Source organism: Trichosurus vulpecula, chromosome 1 (assembly GCF_011100635.1).
Source record: "Trichosurus vulpecula isolate mTriVul1 chromosome 1, mTriVul1.pri, whole genome shotgun sequence".
Classification (NCBI taxonomy): Eukaryota; Metazoa; Chordata; class Mammalia; order Diprotodontia; family Phalangeridae; genus Trichosurus; species Trichosurus vulpecula.
Window position 1 is genome coordinate 528,007,854 of NC_050573.1, and position 24,983 is coordinate 528,032,836.

General features: G+C 38.2%; 1 protein-coding gene and 1 pseudogene across 2 annotated transcripts in view; one reads left to right on the plus strand and one right to left on the minus strand.

The window, feature by feature from the left end:
- SDK1 (sidekick cell adhesion molecule 1) overlaps window positions 1-24,983 on the minus strand; it is a 1,168,267-nt gene that overhangs the window by 301,913 nt on the left and 841,371 nt on the right. The window lies entirely within an intron of this gene.
- On the plus strand, window positions 4,817-7,759 carry LOC118858791 (annotated as a pseudogene).

A 24,983-nucleotide genomic window follows, 5' to 3' on the forward strand; every position in this document is an offset into this window, starting at 1 on the left:
GACTTAAATAAACAACCATGACTCTATATGACCAATGAAGTATGCTTAACTAAGACTGACATTTTCATCCACTGCCAATATATGGTTTTGTTTTACTTCACTGTGCTTGGTTGTTACAATGTAAGCCTTTTTAAAAAAATGTTTCTTAAAAAAAGGAAATAAAGAAGAGAGTATCATTGAAGCATTTTTAAATTTTTTCAGTTGTTTTTCAGTTGTGGCCAATTCATCATGATCTCATTTGGGGTTTTCTTGGCAAAGATATTACAGTGGTTTGCCATTTCCTTTACCAGCTCTTTTTATAGAAGAAACTGAGGCAAATAGAGTTAAGTGACTTGCCACAGCTAGTAAGTGTTTGGGGCCAGATTTGGACTCAGGAAGATCAGTCTTCCTGACTCCACATCTGGTGCTCTATACGTTTTGCCATGTGACTGCATTTTTTAAATGTATAGAAGAAAATAGAAGGAAATTACAAGGGAAACAAAGATGAGCAGAATGGCTTATCACACTGAACTTAATATATACTTTTAAAAAATCAAGCTGTGCAAAATAGAGATTTTCTGTTTCATATATAATCTTCTTTTTCTGTTCTTTACGTATGGAAATGTTTATGTTTATTAGTATTTGTCAAATTTGAAAGAAGAAAAAATAAAAATTATAAAAGTATAAAAAAACCTCTAAGTGGTCATAAATATAAGATGGAAGCCAAGTCCAACTGTAGTGCTTCATTAATTGATAGATATAGTAATAGAGTCTATAGTCTAGAGACTATTAGAGCTGGAGGAAATTATAGAGTCCAAAGCTTCTTACACAAAAGCAACAAGGCACAGTGGAAAGGACATTGGACTTCAAGTCAAAGGACCTTCATTCAAATCCCATCTTTGCCCTTTTACCAGTGTAACTCTGGGCTAATTACAACCTCGGTTGTAACAGTTTCCTCATCTGTCAAAGGAAAAGGTCGGACTCGATAATCTCTAAAACATAAATTGAATCCACGTTTCCAGACTCCTAGTTCAAGGCTTCTTCTACTGCACAGTGGTGCCCATGTTGCACAATATTTTCCTAAAGGGGCTGGTTGCCAAAGTCATTGAGGTGACCATGCACTCTTCAAGGTAAGGATCATCACACAGTGGACTTACCAGAAGACATATTTTGGCAGTGTGAAATGTACTGTTGGCTCTCTTACTGAGAAGCATCCATGCATCATTAGGAAATAATGCCTTTTAGGAGGGAACCATTTAGAACCATTTAGCTATTTAGAATCTCAATTATGCGCCTTACTGCATGTGTGGATTCAAGTCTCCGGGCTTCAGTTTCCCCATAAGAAAACAGAAAGAGGTGAACTAGTCTCTAAGTTCACACTATCAGAAATCAGAATCCAAGATGTTCATAGTGCTAGAAGGGTTCGTAACTGTGTGCTACAGATATGCTGGCTGTGCTTTTGCTATGGGTGATTTTAAAGGAATACATAAACTATCCCCTGAAGGTTTGTTCATTATTTACCTGTTGTTAACTGACACTGGATATAGGAATCTACTTTTCTTTATGATCCTTTAAAGATAAATAGGAAAGGAGAACATGCTCTATTAACTTGGGAGACACAAATGCATTCTTCACTCATTTTTTTCAGTCTTATAGTCTTACCTTTTTAAGACTCTGAAGGCCTAAAGTTCAATAACTGAACTGACTGGTGTTTTCTAAAACATATTATATATGAATGTGCATACACATATGTGCATATGTAGAAACATATACATACATATACACACATATATACACACACATACATACATGTGTGTGTACAAAAAAACTTTACAAATGTTTAAGACTGAAAAGCCAGTTTATTTAGTCAGCTACCTAGAGCAACTTAATCAAGAAAAGGAAAGAGTAAGACACTAATAAGAACACCTTATATCCCTAAAGGTAGGGCTACTGTTTCCCAAAGTGATTCAATACCATTTGTTTACTGCTAGTGTAAACATCACTTGAGAGTGCTTAATCCAAGTATTTCAATCTAGTGAACAGTTTGATGTGACAACAGGGTCTATTAATCTCCTCTGCACCTTGGAGGCCCTACTCTGTTCTTATGCAGCATCAGTAGAATACTTATTCTTTGTCTTCTCCTACTGGAAGATAAAAGATCTGGCAGGAAGAGAGATTAAACTGAAAACTAATATAAATGAACCCTATTCATCTCCTGGTTGTACATCTCCTGATTTGTACAGAAAAGTAGTTTGGGAAGGATATGCTTGTTCACTAGCCTGGTTTCAGGGAGCTTGTGGAGTATCTTTAAAATTTAAATAGCAAGTCTTCTGACAATCAATAAACAAAACCCTTTAAAAGACTCTACTTTCAGTTCTCACAAAAAAGTCATTCAAGATGTTTGTCTTAGGGGGTAGACTGTAGAGGAACCTTTGATAAAGGAGACCATTCCATAAAAATTTCAACATCTTTCCTTTCTTTCAGGGATTATACTTGCTTCTTTGACCTAGAAAGCCTGGAGAAGTTGCTCAGTAACAAAGATTTTCCAGGTCACACTATTAAATAAAACTTCTCTTACTCAGAAGAGGTAGTGCCAATTTTTCCACTTAGCTCAATCTCCTCAGAACTCATTCTGTGCTCTGATGAGTATTCCACTGTAATTGCTGTTGGTTATAAAAATCCTTCTGGTTGAATATCTTCTTAAATGTCCTGGTAATTTTTCTCAAAAAAAATTAAATTCCATTGCTCCCTCCCTCAATTCAAGATGACTAAGGTGCAAAAAAATGGTGACTAGTTCTAGATACTACAACTGTTTTGTTTTTCAGTATTCTTTTTGATTGTCAAAAGGGTTCTATGTCCATAAACAGGAGTTTCACAAAAGGGTACAACTACACAGAGAAATGTCATCAATCTTCTTTAAAATGAATTAATGCTTATATTAAGTGCAATAGATAATAAAGTATAGTAAGAATAAATGCTAAATACTTAGTATTTGGTAGTGATTTTGTTAGTGGAAAAATGGGTAAATAAATATTGGAATTCCTGGCTTAGAATCTTAATTCTGCTCCTTACTGTATGTGTGGATTCAAGTATCTCACCTTCAATTTCTCCATCAGAAAACAGAAAGTGTTGGACTAGTCTCTGGGATACCCTCTAACCCCAATACACTCAGAGTTCTAACATACTACTTTATCTGATTCAGTCCCAAGAATAGGAGCCTAGACCAGGGAACCCTTAACAATAAAATACAGTCCATCTCAGATCTGAGTCATCTTCCATCTCAGGGAATCCTTTTTCTTATGAATGTAGGCTTTAGAGTTGAAAGGAGGGGGCATAGCCAAAATGACCAAGAGAAGCCAGAAAGTTGCCTGAGGTCTTCCCAGTTTCTTTTGTAAACAATGTTAAATCAAGCCATTAAATGGATTCTGGAGCAAAAGAACACCCAGGAAGATGGAGTGAAACAATTCTGCAGCTTAAGATACACTAGAAAAACTTCAGGAGAGGCCTATCTCACTTGAGTAAATGCGGAACCCAGTCCAGCACAAAAGGGGTCTGGGCAAGCCAGTGGGAGGCTCTTAGCCACAGCACAGATCAGCAACCAAGGACCCTTGGTCCTGGGTCAGCAGACTAGTAGCACAACAGGCCAGCTGTGAGGCCTCCAGCATGAGCACAGAAGGCAAATTGCTAGATGTGGAACTCTGGCACAACAGGTGCAACTAGGCTGGGTGCATTGGTAACTAAGGTGGGGCTCCAGGTGAGGCCAATGAAGGGAGGTCTGATTAAATCTTCACTCCCAAGTAGGCCCAAAACCCCTAGCTACTAGGTGCTAAGCCTATGTGGGTGTGAAGCCCCCAGGGTCCTAAGGGGAGTTGCTAAGACCAGAGCCAATAGTAAGAGCTTAAGTTCTGGTTGCTCAGATGACGTTTGATGATGGCTAAAGAGTGTATAAAAAGAGAGAACAGAGCTATTTGCTTGGGGGTTCTCACTCTTGGAGGTGTGTTGATGTGGAGACTCTTGCCAGCTGTAGTTAAGAGCCCTCCAGCTCCTAAACCTGGATGTTCAGACTTTGTTTAAACCCTGGTAACTATGCATTGAGATTTCAATTAGGCAAGGTCTGTCTGTCCATGTTTGTAATTTGTTTGTATTTGTTCTGAAGTTCAGGATGCTGGTTTTTTCCCATGAACTAAGTGAATGATATTTGTGTGCTGGATTAAAGTAAGATCATTAACCCCTAAACGTTGCTTTCCTTAGTAAAGCAGGTCAAAAGAACATGGGCTTGCAGTGTTCTGTGTGCTGGTCGTTGTTGGTTTTACACAGCCACAGTGGCCACTAGCAAGATTGTTGAAACGCTGGGCAATCCCAGCGCAGTGGGCAAATCATGAGCCCTGGAGGCCCCAGTACAGAAAGACAGTGATCAGGTCCCTGGCCCCCAGCGAAAAAAGCTTGGGACAGCACCTCCTGTGCTCCAGGAGCAGAGCTCAAGTTTAGAAGTCACAAAATAGGCAAGAAATGAGTAAAAAACAAAAAAAGCTCGGATCACAGAAAGCTACTATGGTTACAGGGAAGATCAAAACACAAACTCCGAAGAGGACAACACTGTCAAAATGCCTACATGCAAAGCCTCAAAGGGGAATATAAATTGGTTTCAAGCCCAAAAACCCTTCTTGGAAGAGCTCAAAAAGGATTTTTAAAAATCAAATAAGAGAGGTAGAAGAAAAATTGGGAAAAGAAACAAGAAGTATGAAAGAGAGAGTCAACAGCTTGGAAAAGGAAAGACAAAAATTGACTGAAGAAAATAATTCCTTAAAAAATACAATTGTCCACAGAGGGGGAGGCAATGGAGGTGGCCAAGGCAGCAGAGGTGGCCATACCAGCGACGGCCACGGCTGTGGAGGAGGGGCGATGCTCCTCCGCAGCCCCAAAAGTCCGAGGATCCCGCCGCTCCCCAATTGTCGGTGGCGACCATGACCGAGGTTCCCCAGCACGCTCCCGCTGCACTGCCTGGAGCTCACCAGCTTTGGCGGCTATGACAAAGTGAAGCTGAAGAGCCTTCCGGCTGCCCCTCCAGCCCTGGCCCTGGACAGCCGACCATTCGGGTCCAAGCCTGTGGCCTCAACTTTGCTGACTTCATGATTCGCCAGGAGGCAAAAGACCACCTGCCAGAGGTGCTCTTCATTCCTGGGAAGGAGGGTGCAGGTGTTGTGATTGCAGTGGGAGAGGGAGTCAGCGAGCACCAGGTAGGTGACCGGGTGATAATGCTGGTGCATATTGTGATATGGCAGGAGGAGGTGTCTGTACCAGCTGTCCAAACATTCCCAATGCCAGAAGCCATGTCCTCTGAGGTGGCAGCTGCCTTGCCGGTCAATTACATCACCACCTACATGGTCCTTTTCGACTTTGGCAATCTCCGGCCTGGCCAAAGTGTTCCCGTGCACATGACCGCAGGAGGGGTAGGCTTGGCAGCCATCCAGTTGTGCCAGACAATGGAGAATGTGACCGTGTTTGGGACAGCTTCAGCCAGCAAGCATGAGGTGCTGAAGGAGAAGGGGGTCAGCCACTCCATTGATTACCACACATCCAACTATGTGGATGAAGTCAAAAAAATCTCTCCCAAAGGAGTGGAAATTGTCCTGGATCCACTGGGCGAAGAAGATACCCACAAAGCTTGCAACCTTCCGAAACTAATGGGTAAAGTTATCACCTATGGGACGTCCAACTTGGTGACCGGCCCAAAACGGAACCTGATGGCAATGGTTAAAACCTGGTGGAATCGAGGGGAATCAAGGCATTTGTGGCTTCCACCTCCACTTCCTGGAGAATGAGGTGGAGCTAGTCAACAGGGTGGTGCTGCAGTTGTTGACCCTCTACAAGGAGGGCCACATCAAGCCCCATATTAACTCGGTCTGGCCCTTTGAAAAGGTGGCTGATGCCATGAAGCAAATCCAAGAGAAGAAGAATGTGGGCAAAGTCATCTGTGCTGGTAAGCAAAAAGTTCAACAAGTGCCCTTGAATAGTTTGGCTTTTGTTCCTTTTTGAGTAATTTAGTGTATTTCATTGAGCCTTACTAGGTGCTAAGCCCCAGGCCCAAACCCCTATTAGGTGTGGAACCTATGTGGGTGTGGATTGGTGACTGGGGTGGGGCCCAAGGTGGGGCTGGCTAAGGGGAGGTACTAACTCCAGAGCCGTGCCCTATTAGGTGTTAACCTAATCTATGTGGATGTGAACCTCCCAGGTTCCTAAGGGGAGGGGCCAACTCAAGAACCAATCACCGGAGCCTAAGCTCTGGTCATTCAGACAACGTTTGATGACATCTGAAGCCCTATAAGAAGGGAGGACAGAGCCATTTGTGCAGGGCTCCCGAGGTGGTGTTCTGATGAGGAGACTCCGGGTAGCTGTAGCTAAGGAGCCCTCCAGCTTGTAAACTTGGATGCTGAGACATTGTTGAGCTCTGGTAACTATGTATTGGGATTTGAATCAGACAAGGTCTGTCTGTTGATGTTTGTAATTTGTTTGTATTTTGTTCTGAAGTTCAGGGTACTGCCCTTTTCCCCTGAACTAAGTGAATGCTGTCTGTATGCTGGATTAAAGTAAATTTGTCAACCCCTTCACCTTGCTTTCCTTAGTTAAGCAGATCAAAAGAACCTGTGCTGCTGGCAGCTTTCTGGGTGCTGGCTGTGGGTGGATCTTACACCCCCACAGAAGCTGCTAGCCGGATCGTTGAAACATCATCTTGGTGCCCAATTCAGAGAACAAGAACTAGAAGGGGAGGGTCATGGCAGGGGAGAAAGGTTGGGGGACAGAGAGGAGGAGGGTAAGACTTGGGGGACCTGGAATGGAGAGGTCAGGAAGTCATATTCTTTTGGGTTACTACTGATGTCTCTGCCTTCTTCAGCTCTCCCAAACACACTGCCCTTCCAAGGGTCAGGGATGGTCTCCGTGGTGTGATGACCTCTCTCCAATCATATTCCTTTCCTCTTGGTCAGGGCTGCCTCCCCTCCCTTCTTCTCCCAGAAGGTTAAGAAGTGACCACTTGGATATATGGGCCCTACTGAGTGGGCGGGGACCCATCCAGGGGCCCAGCTGCTTCTTCCCATCCCACCTCTTGTTCCCCTGGGCTTTCTGCCCTATTTGTGCCAAGTTTAACTTCTTCCTCCCTCCCACCCTCCCTGCCCTGTTGTGTATGAGTTGGTCTCTGCTTAATGTTCCCCAATCCTACCCTCCCTTACTTCCCCCAAGAAAACTGAAATGCCAGCTCAGGGTAGGGGGTGAGAGGGGCTGTCCTTGTGAGTCTAGTACATATCCCATCTCAGCTGCACTCCAGATTCCCACTAAGTCTAAATAGCCCCAGAGCTGACCAGTCTCTAAAATGACACATGCAGTGTCTAGGAAGTCTTAGGGCCATTTTAAGTTTGCTTCTGGGACACCCTGTATAAATGTTAGCAATTATTATTAATCAGTAGCTAAGCCCAGTCAACACGCCCATCCTTCTTATTCCTGACTTTATATGCACAACTGGGCCTTTCCTAACACAGGGCTCTTCCACAGTCTTAACCTAGTTTGTGTCTTACACCCTAGGGAAGGAACTAGACTATCCTCACCACTACCTTAGGCTCTGAGGGGGCCTGGAAGGAGTCTCCATGGCTTCCCCTTTTCCACTGAGTTCCTTAGATCTGTTCTCGGTGCCTTAGCATCTGAAAAGTTTCTTGTGCTCATGGGGAGTATAAGCGTACTTTTCCCCCTAGGTTCTCACCCCCAACACTCCACAGGTGCCTTGTTCTGATGGAGCTGGGGTTTCCAGTCCCACTGCGCTGCCAAAAATCTCCTGTGTGTGTCTGAGGGAGTGCGGATGCAGACAGCCTGTAGTCTCGGGCTTGGTGAGAAAAAAAACTTCCCACCCTTTTGCCAGTCTATCTTATCTGTCTGTTTACTGGCTGGGGAGAATCTTTTTTTTCAGCCTAGCAGATAACTGTGGAATTTACCAGCCTGGGCTCTTAGAGACAATTGTGTCCATTTCCAAACTTTGGGACCAAAGTAAAATTCGAAACACATTCCAGCTTGAGCCCTGTAAAGCCCCAACTGACTTGCTCTCCTGAATGTGGGAGGCAATTTTCTTAAACATAGCCCTGGATTTCTTGTTTACATTGGGGAGGGGAGAGGGAAGAGAACAGTAGGGAAATTTGGGCATCTGCCCTTGGGTCCCTGAGCTGGAGGCCAAATGTCAGGATTGTGAGGGTGGGCACTGTCAGCCCCTCTTCCTCCATCTCTCAGTTGAGAATGGGGGATGATGGGCAGGTAGATCACCGCCCTGGCCACTGCCAAATGACCAGTGTGGGGAAGGGGGTGGACATAGCAGATCCCTCCCACATTTTCTAAGCAAGCCTAAAGTGAAATGTGATTTTATGCTCGTATGTTTGTCTCCCCCGTCCACCCACTGCCGAAGCTGCCTTTGTGTTTGTGTCAATAAAGCGCTGTCCCTCTAAAAAAAAAATACAATTAGCCAAATTGGAAAAAAAAATCCAGTGGAGAAAACAACTTCCTAAAAAGTAGAAATGGCCAAACTAAAAAGGAGGTACAAAAGCTAACTGAAGAAAGTAATTCCTTAAAAATTAGAATTGGGCAAGTGGAAGCTCTTACAATATGAGACATCAAGAATCTGTCAAACAAAATCAAAAGACTAAAAACAAAAATAGAAGAAAATATAAAATACCTCACTAGAAAAACAAATTATTTGGAAAATAGATCCAGGAGAGACATTATCAGAATTATTGGGAAAGCCATGATAAAAAAAAAAAGAACCTGGACAGTATCTTTCAAGAAATTATCAAGGAAAATTGCCCTGATATCCTAGAATCAGAAAGCAAACAAGTCATTGAAAGAATCCCCAGATCACTTTCTGAGATACCAAAATGAAAACTCAAAGGAATATTATACCCAAATTGCAGAATTATCAGGTCAAGGAGCAAACACTGCAAGCAGCCAGGAAAAAAAAAAACAATTAAAATATCAAGGAGCCATAGTCAGTATTACACAGGAATTAGTGCTTAGTATATAATATTCTGGAAGGCAAAGGAGCTTGACTACAAACAAGAATCAACTAAACAGCAAAACGGAGCATAATATTTCAGGGAAAAGATGGATATTCAATGAAATAGGGGACTTTCAAAATTTCCTGATGAAGGGACTAGAGCTGAACAGAAATACAAGCCTCAAGAGAAGCATAAAAAGGTAAGGAAAGGAAAAAAAAAAACATGTTATTCAATAAGATTAAACTATTTATATCCCTACATGGTAAGATGATACTTGTAACTCCTGAGAATTGTATATCTATTAAGGCAATTAAAAGTGTACTTAGAGAGTGTGGGTATAAGGTGACTTTGATAAGATAATAAAAAATTTATTAAGGGGTGTAAAAAAAGGATTGTACTGGGAGAAGAGGAAAGAGAGAGGCAGGATAGGGTAAATTAAGTCACATGAAGAGGCATAAAAGACCTATTATATTAGAGGGGGAGAGGGGTAGGGAGTGAGCATTGTTTGAACCTTACTCTCATCAGATTTATCTCAAAGAAGGAATAGCATACACATTCAGTTGCATATAGAAAATTATCTTACTCCATAGGGAAATAGGAGGGGAAGGGCAAAGAAAAGAGAAGGGGGCACTAATAGAAGGAAGGGCAGAAGTAGGAGGGAAAAGGGGAAAGCAATGGGAGAGGAGGCTGCTAGAAGGGAGGGCAGATGGAGGGAGGCAGTGGTTAGAAGCAAAAAAACTGTGAGGAAGAACAGGATGAAAGGGAATGGAAAAGTATAAAGCAGGTGAAAAATAGGATGGAGGGAAACACACAGTAATCAGAACTCTGACATAAAATAGAAGTGGATAGTACAGTGGATTAAAAACCAGAATCCTACAATATGTTGTTTATAAGAAATACATTTGAAGCAGAGGGATACACACAGAGTAAAGGTAAAAGGCTGGAGCAGAATATATTATGCTTCAGCTGAAGAAAAAAAAACTGGGGTAGTAATGCCAATCTCAGACAAAGCAAAAGCAAAAAATAGATCTAATTAAAAGAGATAAGGAAGGAAACTACATCTTGCTAAAAGGTATGCTAAGCAATGAAGTAATACCAGTACTAAACATATAGCCACCAAGTGGTATAGCATCCAGATTCTTAGAGGAGAAGTTAAATGAGTTACAGGAAGAAACAGACAGCAAAACTATACTACTGGGGCACCTCAACCTCCCCTATGAGACCTAGATAAATCTAACCACAAAATAAACAATAAATAAGGAGATGAATGGAATTTTAGAAAAGTTAGATATGATAGACCTCTGGAGAAAAGTGAATGGGGATAGAAAGAAATATATGTTTTTCTCAGTGGTATATGGCACCTAAACAAAAACTGACCATGTATATGGGCATAAAAACTTCACAATCAAATGCAGAAAGGCAGAAATATTAAATGCATCATTTTCAGATCATGATACAATAAAAATTACATGTAATAAAGGGCCATGGAAAGATAGGCTAAAAATTAATTGGAAACTAAGTAATCTAATTATAAAGAATGAGTGGGTCAAACAATTCACAGAAACAATCAATAATTTCATCAAAGAAAACAACAATAATGAGACAACATGCCAAAATTTATGGGACGCAGCCAAAGCAGTTTATAGGGGAAATTTCATATCTCTAATTGCCTACACGAATAAAATAGACAAAAAGGAGATCAATGAATTGGGCATGCAACTAACACTAGGAAAAGAACAAATTAAAAATCCCCAATAAAATGCCAATTAGAAATTCTGAAAATCAAAGGAGAGATTAATAGAATTGAAAGTAAGAAAACTATTGAACTAATAGATGAAAGTAAGCTGGTTTTATGGAAAAAACAATAAAATACATAAACCTTTGGTTAATTTGACTTAAAAGAAGAAGAAAACAATTTACATGCATCAAAAATGAAAAGGGTAAAATCACCAATGAAGAGGATTTTAAAACAATAATTAGGAGCTCTTTTGCCCAACTGTATGCCAATAAATCTGACAACCTAAGAGAAATGGGTGAATATTTACAAAAATATAAATGGCCCAGATTAACAGAAGAAGAAAGAAAATATTTAAATAATGTACTTCAGAAAAAGAAATTGAACAAGCTATCAACAAACTAATGAAGAAAAAATCTCCAGGGCCAGATAGATTTGCAAGTTAATTGTACCAAACATTTAAAGAACAATTAATTTTAATACTATATAAACTATTTGGGAAAAATAGGCAAAGAAGAAGTCCTACTAAATTCCTTTTATGACACAAGTATGGTGTTGACAGTTAAAGAAGAGGCAAAACAGAGAAAGAAAATTATAGACCAATTTCCCTAATGAATGCGGAGGCAAAAATTTTAAGTAAAATATTACCAAAGAGATTACAGGAATTTTTCCATAACCATGATGGGACTTATACCAGGAATGCAGGGCTGGTTTAATATTAGATAAAACTATTAGAATAATTGACCATATTAATAACAAAACAAAAGAATTTTTATGATTATCTCAAACAGTGCAGAAAAAACTTTTTGACAAAATACAGAATCCATTCCTATTAAAAAACACTAGAGAGCATAGGAATAATGGAATTTTCCTTAAAATGATAATTAGTGTCTATCTAAAAACTATCAGCAAGCATTATCTGTTGTGGAAATAAGCTAGAAGCTTTCCCAATAAGATCAGGGGTGAATAAGAATGCCCATTATCACCACTCTTACTCAATATTGTACTAGAAATGTTAGCTTTAGAAATAAATGAAGAGATGACTGATCTTGATAGACTTAGCCCTTCTTAGCAATGCAAGGCCCTAAAACAATTCCAAAGGACTCATGATCAAAAATGCCGTCCATATCTAGAGAAAGAACTATGGTGTCTGAATGCAGAGGGAATCAGACTATTTTCTTTATTTGTTTGTTTTGTTTTGTTTTTCTTTCTCATGGTTCCTCTCATTTGTTCTAATTTTTCTATACAACATGACTAATGAAAATATATTTAATCAGAATGTAAATGTAGAGCCTATATCAGATTGCATGGCCTCTTGGGGAGGGAGAGGGAAAAACATTTAAAACTGATGGAAGTGAATGGTGAAAACTAAAAATAAATAAATTAACTTTTAAAAAAGGCAATAAGTGAAGAAAAGGAAACTGAAGGAATTAGACTAGGTGATGAGGAAACAAAACTATCAGTCTTTGCAGATGATGTGATGGAATACTTAGAGAATCCTAGAGAATCAACTAAAATTTACTTGAAATCATTACCAACTTTAGCAAAGTTGGAGGATTTAAAATAAACCCATATGAATCATCAGTATTTCTATACATTACCAAAAAAACCCAGCAGCAAGACATAGAAAGAGAAATTCTATTTAAAATAACTGTAGACAATATAAAATATTTGGGAGTCTACCTGCCAAGACAAACCCAGGGACTATATGAACACAATTACAAACCACTTTTCACACAAATAAAGTCAGATCTAAACAACTGGAAAATATCAATTGCTCATGGGCAGGCTGAGCTAATACAATAAAAATGATATTTCTACCTAAATTAATTTATTTATTCAGCACCATACCAATCAAACTACCAAAAATTCATTTTTAGAGCCAGAAAAATCATAACAAAACTGAATAACAAAAGGTCAAGAATATCAAGGGAATTAATGAAAAAAAATGAAAAGGAAGGTGGCCTAACTATACCAGCTCTAAAACTATATTATAAAACAGCATTCACAAAAACCATCTGGTACTGGCTAAGAAATAGAGTGGTAGATCAGTAGAGTAGGTTAGGCACACAAAATACAGTAGCAAAGGACTTCAGTAATCTACTGTTTGATAAACCCAAAGACTCCACTTTCTGGGATAAGAACTCACTATTTGACAAAAACTGCTCGGGAAAGTGGAAAATAGTATGGCAGAAACTAAGCATAGATCAACATCTCACACCACATACAAAGACAAGTTCAAAATGGGTACATGATTTCGACATAGAGGGTGATACCATAAGCAAATTAGGAGAGCAAAGAATAGTTTAATTTTGATTAAATTAAATTAAAAAGGTTTTGCACTAACAAAGGTAATGCAACCAAGATTAGAAGGAAAGCAGAAATCTGAGAAACAATTTTTATAGCCAGTTTCTCTGATAAAGGCTTCATTTCTAAAATATATAGAGAAATGAATCAAATTTATAAGAATAAAAGTCATTCACCAATTGATAAATGGTCAAAGGATATGAATAGGCAGTTTTCAGATGAAGAAATTGAAGCTATCTATAGTCATATGAAAAATTGCTAAATCACTATTGATTAGAGAAATGCAAATTAAAACAACTTTGAAGTACCAACTCGTACCTATCAGATTGCTAATATGACAGAAAGGGAAAATGATAAACGCTGGAGATGTGGGAAAATTGGGACATTGATGCATTGTTGGTGGAGTTATGAACTGATCCAACCATTCTGGAGAACAATTTGGAACTATGCCCAAAGGGCTATAAAAATGTGTATACCCTTTGATCCAGCAATACCACTACTAGATCATGAAAAAGGGAAATGGACCCATATGTACAAAAATATTTGTAGCAGTTCTTTTGTGGTAGCAAAGAATTGGTAATTGAAGGATGCCCATCAACTGAGAAATGGCTAAACAAGTTGTGGTATATGAATGTAATGGAATACGAATGGTGAGCAGATAGATTTCAGAAAACCTTGGAAAGACTTATATGAACTTATGCTGAGTGAAGTGAGCAGAACTAGGAGAACATTGTAGACAGTAATAGCAACATTATGTGATGATCAACTATTACAAGTCTTAGCTTTTCTCAGCAATACAATGATGCAAGAAAATTCCAAGACTCATTATGGCAAATGCTACCCACATTCAGAGAAAGAACTATGGAGTCTGAATGCAGATGGAAGCATTCTATTTTCACTTTTTTGTTTTTTTGTTTTTTCTTTCTTGTGATTTTTTTCCCCTTTTGTTCTGATTCTTCTTTCATGACATGACTAATGTGGAAATATGTCTCATATGACTAAAAATGTATAACCTATAACAGATTGCTTGCTGCCTTGGGGAGGGAGAAGAGAGGGAGAAAAATTTGGAACTCAAATGTTGATAAATGTTGAGAATTATCTTTATGTGTAACTGTAAAAATTAAATACTATTAAGTGGAGGAAAAAAGAGTCGAAAGGAAACTTGAAGTTTATTTATCTAGGCCAATCTTCAGTTTATAAATAAGAAAACTGAAACTCAGGAAGGCTAGGAGGCAAACTGAAGGGTCGCACAATAACTTAGCATATTTGGAATGTATATTCAAACCCTCTGATTTCGAATCCAGGGCTCTTTCCACAATGCTGAAGGAAGTTAATGCCATCAAAAGGGGATAATATTATTTGAATGAGCAAGTGAGAAAATGTATGCCATTCAATCAATAAACATTTAAGTGCCTTATGTGCTAGGTAGTGTGCTAAGCACTGGTGATATAAAGAAATGCGAAAAAACTCCCCCCAAAACCCCAACCAGTTCCTGTCCTCAAGGAGCTCCCAATTTAATGGGGGAAGACAACCCAAAACAAAGGGAGAAGGAAGGTATTTAGTGTGGACACATGACAAAGTCTTGGGAAATGATGAGATGGTTGCCATGAACACCTTCCTTAAATGAATGATCTGGGAGGAGTTCACCAATGTCCATCCTCCCCCCTCTCCAATGAGAGGGAGGGATAAAAAAAAATCACAGGTTTAGGGGTACTGAGAGGGTGTTAGTTTCAGAATTGATTTGATCTTGTAGGAAGATGAGTTGCTAGAGACCATGATGAAGTCCTGGAGAGTAATCAGGTGAAAAATGTGTGTGTGTGTGTGTGTGTGTGTGTGTGTGTGTGTGTGTGTGTGTGTGTATGTGCATGTGTGCATGCATGTGTGCATGTGCATGTGTTGTGTGTGTGTGTTTGGGAAATATGAACCAAATAGTTGATGAATGAACTTTGATTCATGTAGACAAAAGAAACTTACCCATATGTCACTCCTTTTGTTCTTTTCACCTGTACCCTGAAATTGCTTAGTATTTAATTCCTGGTGGTAAAGGAGACTTGCATTCATATGCAATGGTGAAGTGGAGGCAGATGCAATTACCCAGGAGGGCAATATTTACTGGATCTATAGAAATACCATTTAAGCAAATGAATACCACTACCAATGACTGGTACCAGACTATACTGTGGATGTACTTTAAAATACCTTAGCAAATGTGGTGTCATTTGCTAGGTTCCATATAAAATGACAATATTTTATTTAATAAATATCCATAAATTGGTCATGTCCATCTACATGCTTTCTTACATATTCACCTTATGACCAATGACAAATGTTTATAAGATGGCTGGATTGGGTAAAATCTAATTGTAATATAGGCAAGCCAGTTCTTCACAAAATGGGAAAAGCCTTTCAAATCAGCTGTGGGATCAATGGAGTCATAAATCTGGTGCCAATTTGAATATGTTAATATCCAATTTGAACACTACACTGCCAAAAGTACGTATTATTGGCAACATGAAGAATCTTGGCTTCATGTAGAAGTATGTGAGCTTACTTCTGTAGTTGCGGTTGGTTTGTGGATGTAAGTGAATTTAAGGCAACATTGCATTTGTTATTTCCAGTGCCAGGCTTCTCACTGGCAGAGGAACTTGGGTTGGACTTATGGTAAGCCACTTGATATCTCCTTGGTCCAGCAGCACTCAGCATGAGACAGATGGAAATGACTTGAATGGCCACTGCCACTAAATGGGATACCCTATGTGTCCTTTTGTTTGGCGATATCTGCTAGGGTGAAGCCTATGTTAATCTACCAGTCCAAATGAGGCTACACATAAACTGGGCAAATTTTTTTTTAATTTTCTCATCAACTACCCCACAGTTAGGTTTAGTTCTCTAAGCAGAGTTCAAGCTATTTAGGGGGTAAACAAAACATTAAAATGCAGTTATTTCAAGGCCGTGCATTTAAGAGAAGCATCCCAGCTACTACCTGAGGTTAAGTGGAAAACAACTGCTCATATTCATATTCCAACACAGATTTCAAGAGGTTATTGGATATGCAAGTGCTGCTGGTTATAGCTCTCTAGCAAATACTTTAAATGTCAGTGTTCTGTAGGGGAAAGAAATTGGACTCTGAGACAGAAGGCATGAGTTCAGGTGCCAGCTCTCACATTTAGTAGCTATGGACCTATGGGTGATTAACTTTACTCCCATGACCCTCAATTTTCTGGTTATTAAAATGTGTCTAATAATGTATACATTCATTTGTTATTCAAAAATCTATTAAGTATTTTTGATGGGTACAGCGCTGTAATTCTAGGTGCCAAGAGAAAGATAAAGTTTAAATAATACATTGTTCCTGCCTCCATGGAGCTTACAGTCTAACAGAACAGGATGCCTGTGAGGAAAATGCTTTGTATACCTTCAAGTTCTACAGAGATGTTAGTGGTTCAGTTAAATTATTAGTTGGTGGTTCAGTTAAATTCAACAAGCACCTACTATGTGCCGAGTACTGTACCAGTCACTGAAGGAAGCCTTGCAGTTTATAATCACCTAACAAAGGCTCGTGCATTGATTAATAACATACCCTTGGCCACGGCCTAGTCTCGAGTATGTAGCCTCTAGGGGTGAGGTAAGGATAACAGAAGATCTGAAGCCAGATACATTTTGTAGACCATGTGCTTTTTTTCTGGAACAAACTATTGCTACTGTGGGAGAGCAGGGCTGCATTAAAGGTATCAGTATTTATTCCTTCGGGATTCTTAGTGCATTTATGAGTGACTTTCACTTAATTAGTTGCATTGACAAATACCAATTTTGAAAGAAATGGAATCAAATTATGGGTTGGAGAATGGTTTCTCTAACAATATAAGTGAGTCTAGTTTGAAAGGATGATTTGCATTTTTTTTTCAGTTAGCTGATTTCTCTTTCACATTCATTATTTATCAGTGGTAACATGTTGCTGCCTTATGTTCACCATAGGTCTTCTCCATTGCCATTTGGGTCATTCACAAATTCACCTGGAGACAGAAGTGTTGCACAATTCATACTCATTCCATCAATAGAAGAATACTGGTACTAAAACCACGAGGTTTTGAATCAGAAAGTGGCTTAGGATCACTGAAAGAGTAGTACCTTTTCCAAAATGTAATCAAACCCTCTCCGTCTCACTTGTTCCTTTCCTGTCCAGTTCATTGTTTATCTCTGGCGCAGTCCATGTACTCGTAGAAAAGTTTAATTGGTTAGCCTTCCAATTGCATATCATATTCTAAACAAGAGGCACTGTTTGCTTATTTTTTCCTGTGTGAATGTTAGGTCAAATCTCTTAAGTTGATTTATAACTAAAGACATAGTTAGGTCCCGAGTGGTATTTACAGAATGTCTTCATGGTCCTATTGACATTTTAAGTAAAATAGATGGATTAGTTAAATGGAAACAACAATAAAATTACCATCTGACTGGTACTTATCCACATGAAAAGTCCAGAAATTAAGATGTTCCTCTCTCAGAACATGGTCAAGGCAGCCCAGACACAGATTACTAATTATTTTCTAATTGTTTCATGTAGATTAGTTTTAAATAATACAATACAAATAATATCAATATGCTAATAATATAATATTAATAATACTATAATAAATAATACTAAAGTTCAAAACTGCACTAAGACTTTGGGGCACCCCTATATCGATGGATCCCTTGTGTAGTGGATAGAAGGCTGGCCTTGGAATAAAGAAAACCTGTATTCAAATCCTGCCACTGACACATAATGCCTACTTTACTACAGTAAGTCCCTTACCCTTTTCATTGTTCTAGTCCACTGTCTAAAATAAGTTCAGATGATTTGTTGATTTGAATTGGCAGGAATAGTTTTAATACTGATAATTCTCCAAACTAATGAAATCACAGATACAGACAAAAAATAACTGAAACTAGTGTAACCCATAATCCAAAATGATAATTCAAAATGAGCAAACTATGTGATGGTCCATATGTTTGGAAACATGTACATCCACAGAGTCCTTTGATATACAGTGACTGTCAGATGAACTAAATGGAAGGATAGGGGAGTTGAAGGATGAGAGATGCTCTTTAAGAGAAGAGATGGGGATAGAGTCATCATGCCAATACAGAGAAAACTTCACATTTGCATTACTGTTCATTTTCTTTCATAATCTTGTTGCCTCTTTTAATGGCCATAATAGTTTAAAAATTATTCTTTATCATTTATTTTCTGTTTCTTAGAGACTCGGACTATTATTTTAGTGATCTTCTAAGTAAGCTATGATGGTTGGGTAGAATGTTCAATATGAACTCTACATAAAAGTTTCCTCAATTTATAGAGTTCATATGAACATTTGCATATAATTACAAAGCTAAAAAAAGTATTTTAAAATGTTATGCACTTAAACTTCTGGTGATATGTCAGCTGAATTACTCAAACTTGGGCAGGAAGAGCCTGACCTTTCAAAGATAGGCATGTCCAAATAGAGATTTTTTTTTTCCTCTGAGCTTATATGGGACCCATTTGACTATTAACGGATAGGTTAACAGAGAAGTTAGTCCCATGAAATGAATATACTCTATTCCCCACAACACATAGAGCAGTACACCAAAACCCTGTGGAACAATCTAGTGTATCAAGTAGGAAATTACTTTTTTAAAGCTACGGGTTATACAGTCCTGGGACTTGAAGCTGTATAAGAGGAATTTACTGCAGAGTATGCAGCTATAATGTTATTAGAGAACAAACCACAATATTAGGAAGTAGCTATGAAGTCATTTAGAGGGACATGGCTTGCATCTTTTAGTATGCCTGAGATGGATGAATGTAAACAGAACTAAGGAAGAACGACAAAAAATCTCCTGACCTGGACCCAACCCCAATCCAATATTGGAAGGATAGTATGAAGTCATCTAGGCAGAGAGGTCTGAAAGGACACTGGGATTTCGTCATGCCCAAAACAGAAAGCAGTCAAAGAATTTCATAAGCTGCCAATGATATAAGAAATAGAAAGTAGGCTGATATTTTCCAAGTTAAAAAGTAGATTTTTAGTTCAACAAAAGATTTCTACCTCTCACCTTGAGAAAATTCTTCCCTATTTGTAGGTCATTGGCTAACATGCACCAAAATTGAAGACAGAAATTTATATCTGGGTTCAGGCTACATGATTGAGTTTGTGTATTTGTTACCTTATTATTCTATGTTATATATGATTGGATAACACAGGAATAATTCCTTTAATAGTACATCTATCTCTTCCCCTTAGAGCTAAAACACAGACAATAATCTGTCTTCAGCAGATATTTTTGATTCATTCATTCTATCTATCTATAATTTTCTTTTGTGGTTTATATCCTGCCTATTTCTCAAAAGAATTTGAGGGAGCACACAAAGATAAAACATATTGAAAAACAGTACAAAGAAACATAGAAATAATATAAAAGCAAAAAAACCACAAAAAGTTAAAAGATGAAAGAAAGAGGTACATTCAACATGTTGGATCAGATAGTTGCACAGTGAATTAGCTCAGATCTTCTAGGCAGCAAAAGAAAAAAGGCAAACACTGTGACTTAGGTACTTTTGTTATGCATTTTTTCATTCTGGATTCTGAATAAGTAACTAAGGTGGAAGAAATATTATTGGAAGCAACATTCAATTTACAAGAATCCAAAGAAAAATAGAATGAAACAAAATATTTCATGGTAATTATAATTAATGATAACACATATGTACATACACATACAGTCTAAGGCACTATTAAAACTGCTTGAAGCATAAAGACCAGTTTCTTTGCTATTTTGTTAAGGAAGCACTATGAAGTCCATCAACTTTTATGCATGTAATAGCAAATAGGAATGAAGATGCTTAACATATCATACTGTGACAATCAAAAATGCCCTTTAAATCTAAGCAAATGCATTCATGGAGTGGATATATGAGACTCCCAATAGATCCTCTACTGGAAAAGACACTTGTTGCACCAAAAAAGGAAAGGCAAGTTGAAATAATTGAAAATGTTCCATGAGAAACAACATGGACTTTGTATCATAAATCCAAGTCATGTAAAGCTAACTGTTCCAACAAGACAAATCACACATCAACATCATTCAGGGCCTACACAGGACATATTAGAAAGCTCTAGGACTCTAGTAACTGAAGAAAAATTCATATCTTTGCTTCCACAAAGATTTACACTGATTTTTCAGTTTGAACTTGTACCAAACACTAATAAGATTCAAGGACTATGCCAGTAAATATAAGGCATAGATTTTATTTAGAGCACTTCATTTGGATATTAGGCGATCATCTCAAACTCATCATGTTTAAGATTAAACCTCTCTATCTTTCCTGCCCCAAATTAAGCCTCCTTCAAGATTTTCATACCACTTTGGAGTCAGAGCTTCAATGTTTCAGATCTGGAAGGGTCCTGTGAAGTCAGCAGGTCCCTGCACTCATTTTACATATTAGGAAATATTTACTCTTTATATGTCAAGTATCTCCTTTCCTAAACCCAGTCACTCACCAATTTCTGCCATTTCTTCATTCATGTTTCTCACATCTGTGCCCATTCTTGACTCATGTTTCTCACATCTGTTCCTTTTGACTTTCACCATCTTAGTTCAGGCCCTGATATGCCTGAAACACTACATAGCCTCTTAACTGATCTTTGTCAGCACCATGGCCAGAGGTCAAAGAACTCTTCCTTATATGTATATATATTTCAGTGTGGGATTGCAAGGTCTTTGACTGTAGGGACTGTCTTGCTTCTGTATTTGTATCCTGGGTGCTTAGCACAGTTATTGACACAGTACTTAATAAATGCTTTTTTCATTCATTTATACAGGCTGTTTCAACCAACAGAATGTAAGCTCCTTTAGTGCAGGGAACATTTTCATTTGTCTTTGTCCCACACCCAATACTGTGGCTGGCACATATAACAGGTTCTTTAAAAATGTTTGTCCAAAATTATTACCCAATTGATATATTGTCAAAGGGATATGAATAGGCAGTTTTCAGATAAAGAAATTAAAGCTATCTCTAGTCATAAGAAAAAATGCGCTAAATCACTATTGATTAGAGAAATGCAAATTAAAACAGCTCTGAGTACCACCTCATACCTATCATACTGGCTAATATAATAAAACAGGAAAATGATAAATGTTGGAGAAAATGTGGGAAATTTGAAACACTAATACATTGCTGGTGGAGTTGTGAACTGATCCAACCATTCTGGAGAACAATTTGGAACTATGTCCAAAAGACTGTGTATACTACTAGGTCTGTATCCCAAAGAGGTTGTAAAAAAGGGAAAAGGACCCACATATACAAAAATAGTTATAACAGCTCTTTTTGTGGTGGCAAAGAATTGGAAACTGAGAGGATGCCTATCAATTGAGGAATGGCTGAAAAAGTTGTGGTATATGAATGTAATGGAATACTATTGTGCTATAAGAAATGATGAGCAGGCAGGTTTCAGAAAAGCCTGGAAAGGCTTGCATGAACTGATGCTGAGTAAAGTGAGCAGAACCAGGAGAACACTGCACACAGTAACAGCAACATTGTGTGATGACTAACTTTGATAGACTTATCTCTGCTCAGCAATGCAAGGATCTAAGATAACTTCAAAAGACTCATGATTGAGAATGCTGTCCACATTGAGAGAAAGAACTATGTAGTCTGAATGAGGATCGAAGCACATTATTTTCCCTCTCTTCCTCTCCTCCTCCCCCCTTTTGTTTTATCTTTCTCATGGTTTTGACCTTTTGTTCTCATTCTTTCACAACATGACTGATGTGGAAATATGGTTTTTTTGTGTTTTTTTGAAATATGTTTAACATGACTGTATATGTATAACTTATATAGGATTGCTTGCTATCTTGGGGAGTGATAGGGGAGTGAAAGAGGGAGAAAAAATTTGGAACTCAAATCTTATAAAAATGAATGTTGAAAACCTATCTTTACATGTAATTGAAAAAAATGAAATAGTGGGGAAAAACAAAAAAAAATCCTTGTCAAATTGAGTTGAATTAAATTGAATTATCCCTACCTTGAATCTTTCATATGTTCTGTGTTGCATTGTCACTTACTGTTCTTAAAAAAGGAAAATCAACATCCAGGGTGAATTGGCTAGTCAATGACAGCCAACAAATATTTATTGACTAGATAGACTAATTTGATGAACTTTTCCTTCCTGCTTCCTTATTAATTTTTTTTATTGAAAAGGTCATAGTCACTCTTCCTCTTCAATCTTTCCAACCTTGTTTTTCTTAACTCTTCTTTTGTGCACTCTAGTCTCAGACAAACTCAGCTACTCAATGTTCTAGCCTCAGATACTTGATAGCTCTGTGACCCTGGACAAGTCACTTAACCACTGTCTGCTTCAGTTTCCTCAACTATAAAATTAAGATAATAACAGCACCTCCCTCTCAGAGTTGTTGTGAGAATCAAGTAAGCTATTATTTGTAAAGTGCCTGGCACAGAAAAGGCACTCAATAAGTGTTTCTTTTCTCCTTCCCTTTTCCCCTAATCTTTCCTGGCTTTTCTGCTGCCCTAGAGCCTTTGTGCGCCACATCCTATAAGACGTGTTCCTGTTCACCTCAGTGACAATTCAGTGAAGATGGGACCAAACTTCACACCTTTGAGATTGCAAAAACACTAAACTTCCAAAATAAAAAGTTTAAAAAGATAAGTCAGCAAAAGTGCTGATAAAGATGATCCCTGCCCATAACTTTTTTTAAAAAAATAATAATACAAGGTTTACATTCATATAAAAAACTAGTTCATGCATCAAATTCCAAATGCAGAAGAAATTCAAGTATTAATCAATTAATCCTATTAAGGCTCTCCTATGTCTGTCGAGGCATCTAGGTTGTGCAGTGGCTAGATGCTGGGAAGACCTGAGTTTGAATCTAACCTCCAATACTTACGAGCTGAATGATCTTGGGCAAGTTATTTAATCTCTGTTTGCTTCAGTTTCCTCAATTGTAAAATGAGGATAACATCACCTACCACTCAGGGTTGTTTTTTAGGTTTTTAGATTTCTGGCATGGTGCTATATAAATGCTTATTCCTTTCTCTTCCCCTCCCCTACCACATGCCACACACCATGATCGGTGCAGTAGTATACAAGTATAGAGGTTGAAATAATTCCTACTTGCAATGAACTAACAATCTAATGAGGGAAGACAACAGGTACACATAGAAAAAAATACATAGCATAAATATCAAGTTAATAAACTCAAACATATACAAAAATGTTAAATACAAGATTGTCTTATAATAGTCATTTTTAACTTGGGATCATTAATTTGTTTTTAATGTTTTGATGATTCTACTTCACTATGATTTGTTTCCTTTTTAATCCCATGAATTTTATTTTATGCATTTAAAAACTTTATTCTGGGAAGAGATTCCTAGGTTTCACTATCCTGCCAAATGGGTCCATGACAGGGGACAATAGTAGTTGGGGGATCGGGTTGTGCAGAAGATGGTCCTTGAGCTGCATCTTAAAGGAAGAAACATGATTACAGGATATCTATAATTTGACTGAGGTGGTCTTGTTTTTTTTTGTTGCTGTTCGTTTTGTTTCGATTTTGTTTTGTTTTTTGGAGGGGCGAAGGGAAGGCAATTGGGGTTAAGTGACTTGCCCAAGGTGACCCAGCTAGTAAGTGTGTCGTCTGAGGCCACATTTGAACTCAGGTTTTCCTGACTCTAGGGCTGGTGGTGTTCTATTCCCTACACCACCTAGCTGCCCCATGAAGTGGTTTTGTTGTACTGTGTATCTGTCCCCTAAATCTTTCTTCCTCTTAATTTCTCTTTTCTCCTCCCAAACAGGCAATGTAACCTCTGAAACACAGTGATGATGATGATGATGGTGATATGATGTAGACAACACTGTATAACATTTAAACATTTACACAGCATTTTATGTTTCACACGCATTGTCTCAGTTGACTATCACACCAACCTAACTCATTTTACAAATGAAGAACCCAAGGCTCATAGAGATTAAGGGCTTGCCCATGTCACATACCTAGTGTCACAGATAAGATATGTCCCATGCCTCTCTTAATTCCAAGAATGGAATTCATTTTTTTACTTTTCATTGGCCTTCATCCCATGATATCCAATCGGTTTGTGAGTCCTGCTAATTCTCCCAACAATATTTCTCATACCTACCCTCTTCAATTCAGTGGGGATCAATTTAGGTACTCATTTCTTCTCCATCTCTGTCACAGCTTAACTGGCATTACAGATGGCCAGATGTCTAAGCCATCCTTTACACAGCTGCCCAATTAATCTTCCTAAAACATTGCTGTTAATCATGACACTTCTGTATTCAACAAGCTTCAGTGGCTCTCTATTGACTACTGGATAAAGTAAAAATGAGAAGCCCTATAATGTAAGGTCTTCAATAATATGCTTCTAGCTTACCTTTCTAGACTTCCCAAATACTGACATATAAGTAAAAGGGAAAGGGAAAATGAAAATTGTCATGAAGTAACTTACAAGGTGAACTATGCCATCCCACATTATTTTCAATTATGAAATATTTATCAACAGCAAACAATTATATGTAGCTTGTTAAGTAAATTGTTTGTAATTTATTATTAGATTAGGAATAATACTGATTTTAAAATTCAAGATTTTTAAATAGGCACATGTAATTTGGTTCTAGGGCAGCTAGGTGGAGCAGTGGACAGAGTACCAGACCTGGAGTCAGGAAGACTCATGTTCCTAATTTCAAAACTGACCTCAGACACTTACTAGCTGTGTGACTCTGGACAAGTAACTTAACCCTGTTTGCCTCAGTTTCCTCTTCTGTAAAATGAACTGGAGAAGGAAATGGCAAACCACTTCAGTATCTTTGCCAAGAAAATCCCAAATAGGGTCACGAAGAGCTGGATATGACTGAAATGACTGAATAACAACAATTTGG